Raw genomic sequence first — 14878 nt, 5'->3', positions numbered from 1 at the left:
TGAGCCAATCAGAAAGACAATATGGCGCCGCCAGGGGAAGGCGAATGTCGAGGATCGGGCCCCCGCTTCTCACTGGTTCGCCGCCATCATCAAATTTATCATTGTGGCCAGCACAGTTTCTGCTCACTGCGTCAAAAATGAACAAAGGTTTGAACAAAAGTTTTAAAAACCGCTGCCGATAACACAACTGTAGGAAATTTCTATACATTGTTTTCAAGTTTCAAGCATATTATATAATCTTTCAGGCACCTTCTTGGCCATAAAGGAATGATGTAGAACAATTGGAAACCATGTTTGCGAGCAGACGTAGCAGATCAACAGTAAACACACACGACCACCCTTTGACATTTACTGTATGCAGAACTAGCCATCCCGGATAGGCCAAGGGCCGTTGCTGTGGAATTCGTCACTGTCTTTTTTAATATACTGTGGTCGTCGTCTTGCGCCAAAGCAAATTTCTGACATATTTTCAGGTGATCGGGCACAGAAGAGATGCATGTGCGCTCGACGGACGAAATGCATGCGAAGCGCGAAACAATCGCAGGGATAGCCGGCCTTGCGATAACAACTCAGAAGAATCAGGACACCTGTGTGATGTTACAGTAGGTACGCGACGCAACATATCACTAGAAATGCTCCACACGCGACGATTCTGCCGTTGTTTACAGCACCTACTGAACAGTAGCCGCCCGCCGTCGGTTAGACCAGACCTTCTTTATTGGAATGCTCCGTCGCTTCTGCGCATGCGCCAGCTGAAAGAAGTGAGGAGAAATAACTTACCGGATGTGACGTAGCTTTGTTTTGTTTTGTTTGTAAAATGTCTGCCGCTTCTCCATAGCCATACTATGGTGGCTAGAAGGGGGAGGTGGCGCCAGCGCCGGCGTATCCGCTGAGAAAGTGCGATCCTCTGGTTCAAGCGCTGCCGCGAAGGCCGCCGTGGCGCTGCGGTCAGCTTGGCGATTCAGTCACGCGATCGCGCGCGTGTGCAGGTTCGCGCGCGGTGTATGGGCGGTGCGGCAGCGTTCCTGTCTGTTCGCGGCTGCCAGCGTGATCTCTCGTTTATGACCAGATGTGTTGCGCTGCTGACATGTTAATGTGAGGGCCTAATTTCGCCGAACAGATGAACTCCAGCGAAAAAAAAAAAAAAATCACAGTACGTCCCTCCCAAGCAAAATTATCCAATTTTATGTTCTTACCAGGCAGCACTTCTATGTTAAGGCCCAGAACTGTAAGCGCAACGCTAAGCAGGGAAGAATGAAAGTGCTGAAACTTAGGAGGGTTCTCTAAGTTGCATGTTTATTCAAGGTCGAATGTAATATATATTTTTTTATTTAACGGGAAGTGATATCCTTGCCTCCCCATTTCTTAGTGCCAAGCGATGGATGCAGTGTTGATAATCAATGTTTAATGTTTTTTTTTTCTTTCCAATGCACAGAAGCATGTGTAAATGTACCTGTTATTTTTAATTACCCTGAATGTTATGATGTGCAGTACATTGCTATTACTACGATGTGCAATAAATTTTTGCTATGCTTCGTTTTGCTTGTTTGGATCCCCAATCACATTTTTTAGGAGCAATGCTGACGCTTCGTATCCTTGAAACTGAAGGAGGTGGAAAACATCGACCAAAGAACAGCCAACCTTTTTTCTTTCATTTATTACCCCTTTTAATTTTCTTCTTACATATTATTTTATGCCTTGGGGCAAACAACGTTGTGGAAAAAAAAATGCGACCGCACGGGGCCGAAACATCCTTCCATCCTCATTCTCTTGAAATAGTGCGTAGTTGGGCGAGTTGGTCAGACATATCTTCAAGGTATACTGCGCGCACACAAAACAAGGAGAAATGTACACAACAAGCGCAACAGCTGCGCTTGTTGTGTACCTTTCTCGTCTTTGTGTTTTGTGTGCGCAGTATACCTTGAAGACTCATTCTCTTGGTCTGTCTTCTACTTTCGACATGCACTATCTCGATCCGACGGGACTCATTCAAGACCTTTCAACTCCTGGAACTGAAAGGATAGATATGCCCGTATTCTACACACCAGAAGTATTGGAGTACCAGCCGATCGATTTTAATTGTTTTGTTTGTTGGGTTTCATGTGCCAAAATTACTCGGGCTATGAGAGACACCGTAGTGGAGGACTCCTAAATTTTGACCACCTGGAGTTCTTTAACTTGTACTACCATCGCACAGGACACGAGCGCCTTGCTTTTCGCATTCAGTGAAAAGCGGTCGCCGCGGCCGGGATGCGATCCCTCATCCTTGGGCACAACAGCCGAACGCCCTAACCACTGCACCACCACGGCTTAAAATTGAATTCTGTAAAACACGTTGTTGGGCTAGTTGGTGCATTGCATGAAGTAAGACTAACCGGCCAAGAAGACTCACACAGGAAAAATCGACACAGAAAGAAAGAGACTGGACTTTCTGTGTCGATTTTTCCTGTGTGCGTCTTCTTGGCCGGTTAGTCTTACTTCATGCAATTGAATTCTGTCAGCCGTAATCAGGTTCGATTCGAGTTTAATGAGCTAAACCATTACCTGCAACAACATCACTGAAAGGCCGACGCGTTGCACACACGGCGGGCATACGTATGTTCAAGTACCGTGGCTGAAGGCGAGCGGCGCGTACCATGCATCGCACTACGGCCAACAGCGCCACCTACACCCGGCTTGAAATGGAGGAGCGGCTTCCGTCCGCCGTTGGCGTCACCTCGCCCTTCTAGCCACCATAGCCCAGCTTTCCCTCTAGAGTCTTTGTATTAACTCTATGTTGCAGAGAGCCGGCTCCGTGAACTGCGCATGCGCGCCCAAGACCAAAGTGGAAAGGAGGATATGTTGCTCTTCTGGACGGATGTGACGTCAAATAGCTTTTAGTGCTTGTTTTTTTCTAGAAGTAAGCCTCAAACCCAGATGTTCACTGAGCCGCCCAAAGTATGGCCCAAACAAGGAAGGCTGGCGCGCTTTTCAGACAACGAGCATTTGCGCTTTGCGAGCCCTAGGCACCCTAGGTTGTCTTTCATGCGTCGGTCTGCTGCAGTTTGCGGGCCATCATCCCGGTAGATGCAAACTCGGTGAAATGCGGATTCAGTTCGTGGATTATAGCCTTAAATTCAAGGGCGCAGCCCTCGGTGCAGTGCGGTGAGTCGTACATACATGCCCGCGAACTCTAAGTAAAGTATTTGTCGTCTTTCTGCCATCGCCTTCCTTGCAGCTTCTTTAACGAGTTTTTGCACGGCAGCGCAAGCATGTTGACGTGGCGTAATCGCGCTATCGCGCGACAGTCTCCGGGCGAAGGCGTGAGGAGACGACGAGACTGCTTAATGGCGTCCACGATCTCGTTTCATTGCGCTTGGAACAACTTCCATTCCTGCTGCTGTGCACCGATCGGTTGCCGGTTGCTGTTGTCTTCCGGATGCACTGGAGTATTGGGACATATGAGGCGACTAAAAGATAACGTAAAACTATTTCTGAGTTCGCTTATATTTGTTTGGGCAGTATAAACCAGCGTGAACGCGCTGGTTTATAATCGGGGTTTTATTGCCTTCCTCGCAGCTTCAACCGATGGAGCGGCTCGGCCCATAGAAAATGTCGGGCTTCTTTCGGAAAACTGTTGGAAGGTAAGTGGCACTCATCTGTGCAGACCATACGTGGTAGTGCTGCAATACATGAGTAATATCTGCGGACTGCTAAAAGGGGGGTTGCTGGCCAGCTGAGAGAGTTTAAACGTAAGTAGGCCCTGTGCGGACTGAGCCTCGAAGTGCAACAAGCCTACTGCACAGCATGAAATGGCTACAAAAGTATGGTTATATACATGACCGAATTCATGTGCTTATTTGCTCAGACCTTCCACTGTCAAGTACTCACACTTATTTCGGTGTATGCAGCAATGAAAGTGACTTCATTACTCCTCAGCCAGCATAGGTTCATGCCTGTGACAATATCTGTCCTTTTACTGCCGAAATAACTGCATTGGTGGAACTCACTAAGCTTGTTTATATAGATTTAACACTTTGGATGCATGTTGCTACTGCAGAGTTCCCTAATATATATATATATATCTTTTGCCTGCTCCAACATAAATAGTTGGCAGTGCTTATTTGAAAAGAGAGCAATAATTAATCTGAGCTGGCATGTTTTGTGGGAGAGTGAGGCACCATTGCGAGTACCTCGTAATCCTGTCAAAGAGCTTGGCAGTTGCTGCTATAAGCACTCTCCATTGCAGTTCCATGCAAGCCGCAGCACATTGGGCACTTACTGCACAAGTGATTTAACTTAGTCTCTTTGTTTGCTATTTCAGTGTTTTGCAAGTGTGCTAAATATTTGTATTTGTGCTAGCATTGACTGCTAGTCTCATTACTGCCTTTTTCCTTCTGCGGCAGGCACTCTCACTTGTTTTACTCGAACCAAATTCTATTGTGAGTGAGTTTGCTGAATTTATGCAAACTAAATGTAATTGCAGTATTACTCTCATTTATTTACATCTGCAAAGGCAACGAATTCTTGGTGGCGACGAACGAGTTCCCTCCGCCAGTTCGATTACACCGCCACCTCAGTTGTGCAGTGAGCTGCGACTGGTGTGACCAAATGGATACTCTCACTGCTTCCACAGGTTTAGAGCGTGCTCCCAGTTAAGTTTAAAACACCTTGCTTGCAATGTATTTAATCTTGTTGTGTAATATTGTCACCGTTGCTGATATGCTATTATTTGAAAATCATTCTGGGTGGTTTGGAACACATGATTTGCAATGGGGGGAGGTGGGAAGCACAAATGTGTGACTGCAATTTTTTGCCAGTCTAGCTTCTAGCCTTGCGAATTAAAGTAACAGATTAATACCTGAACAGGCCTGACATTTATTGGAGAGTTTGTCATATAGAAGAAAACTTGATCCGGTGTGGTGGTAACACAGCTGTGGTTCTCCGAGAAAATGTTATCCGTGTGTGATGGTGTCTAAAACATGGCATTGTCTTAGGTAACTTGGCATGGAATCGGCCACTTCTTGTACTGTCTTGACAGCATCTATTGTACTATGTGCTAGGTGATATGCCTTCAGGGATAAGAGTAGATGGAGAATACCTCAGTAATCTGCAATTTGCTGATGACATTGCCCTGAAGCAGTCAGGATGACGGGCAGTAATGTGAGCAGGTTGTACGTCATGCTGGTCATGGAGGAAGTAAAAAAGCCTTAGAAGCAATGCAAAGGGGGAAATCGGCTGGTATGGGTAGGCAACTGCAGATCTTTGAAGAGTGGTAGGGAGATTGTGCTAGAAAAACTGCTTGCTTTGTGTGTGTAGTGCCTCACGACCTCAAGCGTATTAAAATCTTGGAAGGATCCTAACAGTACCATAATCTATAAGAAAGGGGCTGTCTAGCACTTGCAAACTTAAACTGATCGGGTTACTGTCCATTGCCTACAAGATAATAGAATTGGGAAAATCTTGGACTTTCTATCAGCTGAAAGAGCAGCTGGCTTTCGTAAGGGCTGCCATGTTTTTTAATGTGTCTGCCCTGCCGCTGTTGTGTGCTGGATTGTAGCCTACATCCACATCGGATAGGAGGCTGTGCAAACAAACTGCTCTTTACAGAAAGGACATAATTTGAACTGCCCATATCATACAATGCAGCAGCAGTAGTGAAAAGTGCTCCACAAGGAGTGACTTATTGTAGAATGGTTGCTTTATTGCGGTAGCGTAAAAGGCGTCGCCCTTGAGAAAAATCTCAACCATGCCTTTGGCAGGTGACATGGCCATGCACTGATTGGTTGTCTGGTTCTGCGATGTCATGAGGCCACATGATATGGCCGAACTGGCTGGAGCTCATATTGTGGAAAAGCGCAAAAGAGACAAAGAATCGAGAAAAGAGAGGACGACGCTATCTGGAGATGCTAACTCAGGCAGCTCCTTTGAGGTGAGAGGGTGAGGTGGAATAGAACCCTCCGAGACCCTTGGATCCAGTATCAGACGTGCTACTCCACATTCATACAGCTTGGTTAAAACAGAGCTTTATACTCATGTTGAGTGGTCTTAGGCACAATGTGGTAGATTATGGTTGTATGCTGACGATTATGTGTGAGATAATACCGGCACAAATTAAGGGATTAGGGCTTATACCTTTCAGGACCGCTCTAAGCCAATCGTTCATATATGAATGATGGTTCTCACACACTGGCAGACGTAAATTTTCTTGTTTGGAACATGTAGCCCCATTTAGGCAGATAGTATGACAAAAGTAATTATAGTAACTAGTTCACAGGGATGGAAAGGCACAGAATCTGTCACTTGTTTCTGTGGGCACCTGAACTGTGTCGTAAGGGAAGGGAGGAGGGAGTCAAAGTGGAAAGACAGAAATGGGTGCTGTAGTGGAGGTCTGTGGAGTAATTTTGACCACCTAGGGATCTTTAACGCACGCTGACATCACATAGCACACGGGTGCCACTTCGTTTGCATCGAAAGCAGCCGCCAGCGGTTGGGTTCGGACATGGGTACTCCGGCACAGTAATCTAGCATCTTAACCACTGCACTACCGCAGTGGGGCTATATTGACAACCATAGTTTCTGTTTGTGTGCAGCTTGTTTATTTTTTTATTTTATTTTTTGTTCTTTCTGGCACAGTGTGACATTTAAAAAATTATTCGAAATAAAGAGGTCTTTGGCGCCATTCACACGATTCTGCTGCTTCTACTATAGTTTTATTTTTATGAGAGCAGTAGCGAAGTCTCTTGAAGACAATTTTACTAGCTCTCAGTTCAGCTCAGATGATGAATCAGTCAAATGCCAGCCTCGAACTTCAGCTAGTGGCCAAGAAAAGCTTAGTTTCAATCTCTAATCACTCTTGGTCAGTTACACGTGCTCATTTTGTGTTCCTACTGTTCTGTTTCCATTCGCTGGGTTTCAGCAGCAATGAAAGCTTGGTACTACTTGATATGGCTTCTCCAGAACTTCAAGTGTGGAACTTCTTCAAGCAAATTGAGTGGAGTTTGAACACCGAGCTTCTATTGCAGATTTTCAAATTTGATGGCAAACTCTCCCACCTTGTGGAAAACATATCACCAAATAATCCAGTCATAAATCCTGAAAGGTTTCGAAATGCCAATGCTATAAACTGTAAAATGAGTAGAGGAAGGCCGAGCTTAAAAATGGGTGTTTTCAGCAACTTAGCTATATTTCTGAGAGAACAGCACACCTTCAAAATGAACTTCAGAACGTAAATTATTACTTCCTTGGCAGTTGGGCTTCGCTGCATTTTGTTAGTGTGATGTGGAGAATAGGTACATGAGACTCTCAACAACTGCTGCAGGAAATCAAGAATGACCACTGCTTCCGAACAGCACTACGAAAAAAAGAAATCTGCCGATAGGTGCACCATATCTTTACTAGTAATAAAAGAGGCAGTGTAGCATATTTTTAGTATCCTGAATTATTTTTCTTGCTGGCTTATTTTGATATTCATGCCCCCTTTTCTTTCACTTTTTGGATTTTTTCTGCAAATTTCGGAGAAAAAGGTTTTTATGTTATGTATAAAGCCAAAACAAAAACATGGGCATTTATTTGAGGATCAAAATACCTGCATTTTAGTATCTAATAGCAAGATTGTGTAAATATTTTATTTAATAAACAAATTACATGGTGCTGAAGGAGTTGAGGCAAAAAAAAAAGACTTCTTCATTTTCAAGCTGTAGTTTAAGAAATGACCATTTTTCTGCCTTTTGTATATCCTCAAGATTTTATTACAATTTCTTGTTTTTATATTCATGTTTGACAATACTTCGTGAATATTTTACCCAGTGCTGAGAATTTATCTTATGTATTATGCTTATATTCACAATATTCACGTGTTTAGAGGGCATTTAAATAGCTGTATTTTAATTGGCTCATGTGCATCATGTACAGAAGGTGTGATCAGAAATTGTCATCGAAAAACGTCCTTCATACTGGAACTTGCGTGTGAAGAGCTCTGGCAGGTGCGTGCTCTGTTGCCGCGTTGCAGAGAGGAGGAAAGGAGGCATCCTGGCTGTGCAAACCGCCGCGGAGAGGTGACAAAGAGGCTAATGGCAACCCCATGCATACTCGGGCCACTTATGCGCTTATACACAGGACCTCGGAGGATGGGCGTGTGGTATTCGATCTGTCATTTGACGTGTGTAACTAGAAGGCTGCATTCCCTGCACCGTACCTATTAGTCACATATTCTAATTCTGGTGCTGGGTTGTGTTCGCCTTAGCGATCTTAGAGCTCTTAAGCACTTCCAACTTTTTTTTTTATTATTATTTTTTTCTTTTTCTTTTTTTTTTTTTTTTGTAGGTTGCAGCAAAGTTCTTTAAACACTTCATTTATAAAATAGCAAGGTGCATGTATGCGATCAAGGATCCACAAGGGAAGCTGCAGACGGGAGCTGTTGACGCTACCATGCTATACTCTTAAAGACAGATCTCAAGTGTCTCCTAAATTTTTATAACAAAACGAACATCCGCACAGTGTTTGCTGGAGATGCTTACAACCCTGCTGTCCTGTCCGAAGACAGGGGTACATGCATTACTGCCCGCCATATGCAAGGCCAGCCACAATTAAACATTCGTTACCAGAGTAACATGATTGCCTGGCTTTTTTGTGTGTTCACTTCCTTAGCATACTGTAGCATAGTCATAGTAGTGTGCACCTTTCCAATAAGTGGTCACGGGGTGTCACCATATTACCTGCTGGACTGCTTTGTGCATTTGGTGCTAGCACAGTGGAAGCAGAGCCGGTTTGCAGCAGTCCAGAGAGGAGGAGCGAACAATATGGTGGCACCGAGTAACTTATTGGAAAGGTGTATATAGATTGCTTGTTCCTGCAAGATGCGAGTTAAACTGCTCTCATACGAACAGTTTCGATCCTCATTGAACTGGATCTACATTCAACTCATTGTAGATCGAGGTTGTCACACGGCAACTGTCAAGTGCAGTTGAGCTCGAGCCTGCTTGACTCAAGGTTGCTTCCTCAATCGCTCTCGAGATTTCAAGCACACTCAAAAGCGGTCATTGACACCCTTGTCATCAACGAGCTCTAAAACTTGAAAACGAATAAATGCAATAGAACTGCACATAATAACACAAAAATGTATTAAAAGGCATGATAGAACATTCGTAGAACGGCTAATTTTATAATATTGACACCGTAGTCTACTGCCAGTGGAAGCTAAGGTGGCGTTCTCTTCGACTGCGTCAGCGTGGAAACTGTAGAGTGGAAGAGAAACTGCACTGTAGCACTTGACCGCTGGGAAGATAGGTTAGATGACCTGAGGCGCCAAAAGCGGAATGCTGCTGTGTACACTGAAATCGTGCAATAATTACCCCAATCTTAAATTTCCTTTTGAGACTCATTGCGACTGACAGCAGACGACGGACCACGTAGGAAATTTCTCAGTGCTGACTGAAAACGCCCGTGTAGCACCGGATGCTTCAATCCTTCTTGAAAGCCTGAATGCAGATTGAGTTCAATGAGGATCGGAAGTGTTTGTGTGACAGAGGGATTAGTGTAGTGCAGCTAAAGCCTTGTGTTAGCTGGTGTGCACAAGTTGGGTGGCCGAGCTGTGTTAAATGGTATTACAATGCATATTTAGAAAACAAAACAGGGCACCCCAAACGGTTTATTCAACTTCTCAGATTATTTGGCATTACACACATTGTCTTGAAAGCAGTCCACAATATGGCCAGCACAACTTATGTCCTTGCTTATTTCAGATTGTTCATTTAAGAGAGCTAACATATTCAAGGGCTACTGACCAGGCTGACATTTTAACCAAGCCCGATAAGGCGTTGGACATGTCTCTGCGAAATACTGCAGCGATGCACACACTGGAAAGCAACAAAATGCAAACCAAAGCTCTCATGGTCCTTTTAAAACAGCCAAACCTCCTCATCCTTTGCGCTGGCCATCGAACTTTGTCGATGAGGTACCAACAGATACTGCATCCATTGGTTTCTCTCTGACTGATGGGCAAGGGGTGTCACTTGGTCTACTGATGTCACGCACTTTTTTTTCTTGCATTTCGTTTTCACTCATGCATACACTCACACAAGAAAGAAGGCTTTTAGTTTCTTGCCCTTGTCTATGCATGCTTCAGCGTGTTCTGTGCACTGTGCTATTCATACACCAACGGCTGGACTCAAGTGGCAGCGGCGCGCACTTTCATACAGCCTGCGCATTCGCCGCAGATATAATGGCAGCTCTTCTAGGCAAGCAGTGCTCTCTTCCCCGTGAAGTTAGTGCAGGATTTACCCAACCCTGGCCACTCGCTTCTGTGGCGGCGCCCGGTGTGCACCTGCGTTCGCGCCTTCAAGCGTTCAAGTGTTCAGTTTACGGAGTGAGCGAAATACTTAGAGAAATTATGTAGTCTCAATTTTGTGTGCGCAAAAGCGATGCAGTGTAGGCTCAGGCAACAGTATTATTTAGCACATTTTGATCGTAGTAATACTTACTTTGTCTTATTTCTTACAGTGCGCAACATGTGCTAATTACCATCTGAATACAACAGTGATTTGGGTTATCAGTCTGCAGTAAGGCAAGTAGCAGCATACTATTGTAAGGTCAGTCCCATTATGCTGCACAAAAGCTGATTTTTTTCTTCCTACTGTAACTTTGTTTCCTCCATGATATGAGGGGAACTGTCAAAAATGCATTGACATGGCTACAGAAGCACAGAATTTATCACATGAACATTTTTGGCCTCTCGGGCCTGTTCTGCCAGGCCTGTTAAAATTAGTGGCCGAGCAAGGAGGAGTACCTGTTTTGCCTACATGCATTGTTTCAAATGATATGCCAGTGTGACGGCATCTTTTCGCTTTTGGGCACATTTCTGTCTGCTTCTGCACATGTACCAAAAGTTCGGGCGCCTTCACGTGTCTGCAAGTCAGGCTGGTCGTTGACCTGTTTTAAGTTGTTAGTGCAAATTAAAAAAAAAAGGTAACCTGCTCTTATTGCACTTTTTGTGCACTTTGAACAGCGCATTCACTGTAACTGCTTTTCCTGTTCTGAGGCGTGCGCAACATCACCTCGAAATAACAGGAGACATTCATCACCATCCTCATATAAGGATAGTAGGAAAGCCTTCCGACCCTTGTCTTTGCCTGCCACCTATGTTGCTAAGCTCTGCGGCTAGTTTGTAACGAAGCTAACTTCATGACAATAGTTGAGCTTCTCGGCCGCAGTGTGCTTTTGGTATTTCCTTCGGTCCGGACCCATACATATGCTTTCTGCCACGCATTTGAACTTTATTTCCTCTGAACGACGTGCCCACGCCTGCAAGTTTGAAAAACTTGCGGTGTTTCCTGTCATCAATTTCCGAGTGATGGAGAACTCTGTTCCAATAATTTAGCTATATTTTATGCGAGTTTTTCCCTGGTTTTGGCTCTTCGGCAAGATGCTGATACACAGCCAGAGCCTGTAAGGATGGCTCACGGCCGGCACACCTATCATCTATAACTCTCAGTACAGCGGCAAAAATCACTGCAGGTCGCTCTGAACGCTCAAGTTCATGACATCTCGTTGGCAAGAATCACAACCGGGTGAAAGTGCAGGCTTGCAGCCGCAGGCTTGGCCAGCCTCCGCTTTTTTTTTCTTTTTTTTTTCCAGCTTGTTGCACACCAAATGACGGCATCACTGAGTAGACGCGTCAATGCCACACAGTGCCACGATTTCGCAGCTGTAGCAGACAGGAAGCACCCTCCATGCATAGGTCGTAAAGAGCGCACCGTCGCCACTCGAATCCAGCCATGGTACACCATGCATAACCATGAATACAGAAAACACAGAACATCCATACATGCACGGGCTTGGTTTCCTAAGAAAGGCCAGACGCCTCGCACCTATGCTTCGGCCACCCATTGAGCTCAGCCTCTCCCAGTCCTCCTCCTTATTGGCATTGTAGCTGGATGAGCCGAAGGTCACTGCTGGTGCTTGGGTAGCAGAAAGCAAGAAAAAAAAAAGCTGCGGCGGTAGCTTTTTGATGGAAGGCAAAAAGCAAGGCATCCGTGTTTGTGCAATGTCAGTGCACCTTAAAGAAAGAACTCCAGGTGGTCGGAATTGTTGGGGACCTTCACTATGGCGTCTTTCATACCTGAGTCGTTTTTGGACGTTAAACCCCACAAACCAACCAGCAAGAAAAAAAAAATAATGCCTGTAAAAGTCGGGGCCATAATGACTGCATTTGATGCGTTCTCGTAGCTGTTTTTACCCAGCACAGGGCAGCCAGCGTTTTCATTTTGTTGACCAAACCAACATGGCGGGCATAGTTTCTCAAAGCACTAAGAGATGGCGCTCCACATTTCGCGTATTTAGGGAGCCTACATGTACCAGCCCTACGCGTATTCTCTTGTGGAGGCTAGTCAACCAGGGAGGAGGGAGAGACTCTTTGGTGATGGAAGGGAAGGAGAGAAACATACCGGTTTTGATGGTTGTAGCTCTGTTATTAACGAGTCTGCTGCAAAAGTATTTTTGGCCATCGCGCATTCTGAAGGCGCTGCCTCATAGACAGCAGGTTTGAACACATTTTCGAATCTAGGGTGGTTCATAAACAAGTTCAGTTTATGGAATCGCACCTGAAAACGAAAGGAATGATTGAAGCAGGAGAAATGATAGCACCTTAAAATAGAAACAAAAGGTGGATGGGTTTTAAGATGCTGTGCAGCTGTTTTCCACTTGCCCAAAGGCAGTGCAGAGTTTTGGCCGGTGTGCAATGAGCAGTTGGGCGCATGGTTTCGCTGATGGCATGGCAGCTGCGTGCTGGTTGGTGACATTTTATACACAAGGTCTTGTAGACTTTGTGTCTAGTTGGAAAAAAAGAGGATTGTAGCAAATGAGCATTTATGCTGAAATAATTTTGTGAGTATCTTCAAAGAGCAGCCTTTTTTAAAAAATGGCTGCTTTCCATGAAAACATGGCATTAGATTTTTGCTTTTCTAGATGGGGTTTTAAATTTTGTTTTGATGGTTTCTTGCAATCTTTTGCTTGTTCTTCACGACAAATGTATTTACTTCATAGCTTGCAATAAAATGCTTCCATTGCAAATAAGCATTCCTTGTGTGTCGTGCTCTTTGGTCTCATTATTTTGAACTGTAGTAGCCATGACAATCGGAAAACATTTGGGAGAACAGCATTGCATCATGTCTACATTATATTCCTGTAGAAAAAGAGAACGGGCATTGCAGTTGATGTTGATGAGACTGAAATCGACATTTGTTTCAGCTAAACTGTTTCCTCGATTTCGAATCTGGTTTGGGCTATTGCATGTCTAAGGCCCCAGCCAAATATTGCCCACTGCCTCAATAACAGCACATGCTCAAGGACCTAAAGAAACTACAAGATGAAAGTTTATTTTTCAAACCTTTGTGATGAGAGCAACTTTACAACAGGTAGAGGTATTGACATGGCACACAGGGATCGGGAATGCCAAAACCTAATGCGGTCTATGAAAGACGGCAAGCATGGGAAAGAGCTAATTAATTTTGACTGCTTGGTGTCCTTTTTATATGCACTGACATTGTATAGCCCACAGGTGTCTTTACATCTTGCCTCTGCCAAAATGTAGCCATGTATTTAATCTTAAAACCTTAGGATTAGCAGTTGAATGCATAGCCACAAAGTCACTGCTGCACATAGGTAGGAAGGTTTCGGACGTAGGAAGGGAGTAATGTTTTTAAGCCAGGTAGTCACTCTGAATCTGAACCATGAGAAACATTTCCCCAAGAGCAACAAGAGGTGAATGTAAATTTGGAAGGTGCTGTACATATAATGTAATAAAAGGCAGCTTGCTATCATGTGATCATTTGAAAGGCTGAAAAGTGGACAATTAAGCATTAGTTTAAAATACCTAAGCAAAGGACAGTGCAGCAGGTTATAGAAAGTAAAATAATTTGGAAAACCTTCACAAACACAGATGTGGATTAAAGTACAGTTTCAAGGTAATCATAACAAGGAAGTAGTAATCGGCTATTATTGAAATGAGCAGGCCCTATTTGCCCTGGGCAGGTGGCGTCCTTGGTCCAAAAAGGTGAGGGCATAAGCAGGTCCTCATCTGATGGTTTGTGTGGGTGGTACTTCTATGCTGCCGCAACACCATACCATATGATAGAGTGCTGGGCATCTTGCAGTAGAGTACCTGCAGTTGAGATTGCAGCACATGGTGCACATCTTTGAGTATGAAGATGCAGAAAACTGAAAAGAAGCATTAGAGTGGGACATGTAATCCAGGAAATAGGGCTTTTCAGCTAATCGATTAGGTTTCGAGGGAGTGAAACAAGCAAGGGATACCAGACACTGGGATGAAGAGATAATGTCTGCAAATGAGCCAAGGTTGGCAGCTGCAGCTAACGCATGAAGCAGCGATGATTGCAGACCATTAATTCCCTTCAGCATACCTAATGCAGGCAGTGATGATGAATCAAAACTCTGTTGCCAATTTATGAAATAACTATAGTTATGTAACTGCACTGTGGGAAGCCACTTAGCCACTTGATTTTTCTTCCAAGTTTTTTGTTATGAATGGACAGAGTGAAAATGCGCAAAGGAAATAAATGCCAGACTAGGAATAAGTGTAGTCCTTCATTGAATGGCTCTAGTGTCGCATTGCTGAACTGTGGTTTAAAAGTTACTTGTGGCGAGATAAATGAGTCATACAGCCTCTGGGAGGCTTGCAGAGAGAGCTGAACTGAGAAGAGAGAACTCGAGAGAACAGCAGAGACTTGTGCGAGCACCGTACAACCAGCCGGTTCAAATGGCGCGCCGTTGCAACGGTTGAGTGACAGCGCTGCAGGTGGCGAAAACGTCCAATACCAACAAAAATTAATTCAGTAAAAGGAAACCTTTAGATAATTAAAATTCGCACTTGTAGTTTATGGGT

General features: G+C 44.4%; 1 long non-coding RNA gene across 1 annotated transcript; it reads left to right on the top strand.

Moving 5' to 3' along the window:
• Positions 1-2830: 2830 nt before the first annotated feature.
• Positions 2831-8924, top strand: LOC146204880 (uncharacterized). The gene is made up of 2 exons (XR_014704070.1): positions 2831-3623; positions 8305-8924. It is a non-coding gene; the product is annotated as an uncharacterized LOC146204880 (long non-coding RNA).
• The last annotated feature ends 5954 nt before the right edge of the window (positions 8925-14878 follow it).

Source organism: Amblyomma maculatum, chromosome 1 (genome assembly GCF_055883805.1).
Source record: "Amblyomma maculatum isolate TAMU_Amacu chromosome 1, ASM5588380v1, whole genome shotgun sequence".
Classification (NCBI taxonomy): Eukaryota; Metazoa; Arthropoda; class Arachnida; order Ixodida; family Ixodidae; genus Amblyomma; species Amblyomma maculatum.
This window is presented reverse-complemented; position numbering and strand designations above follow the sequence as displayed.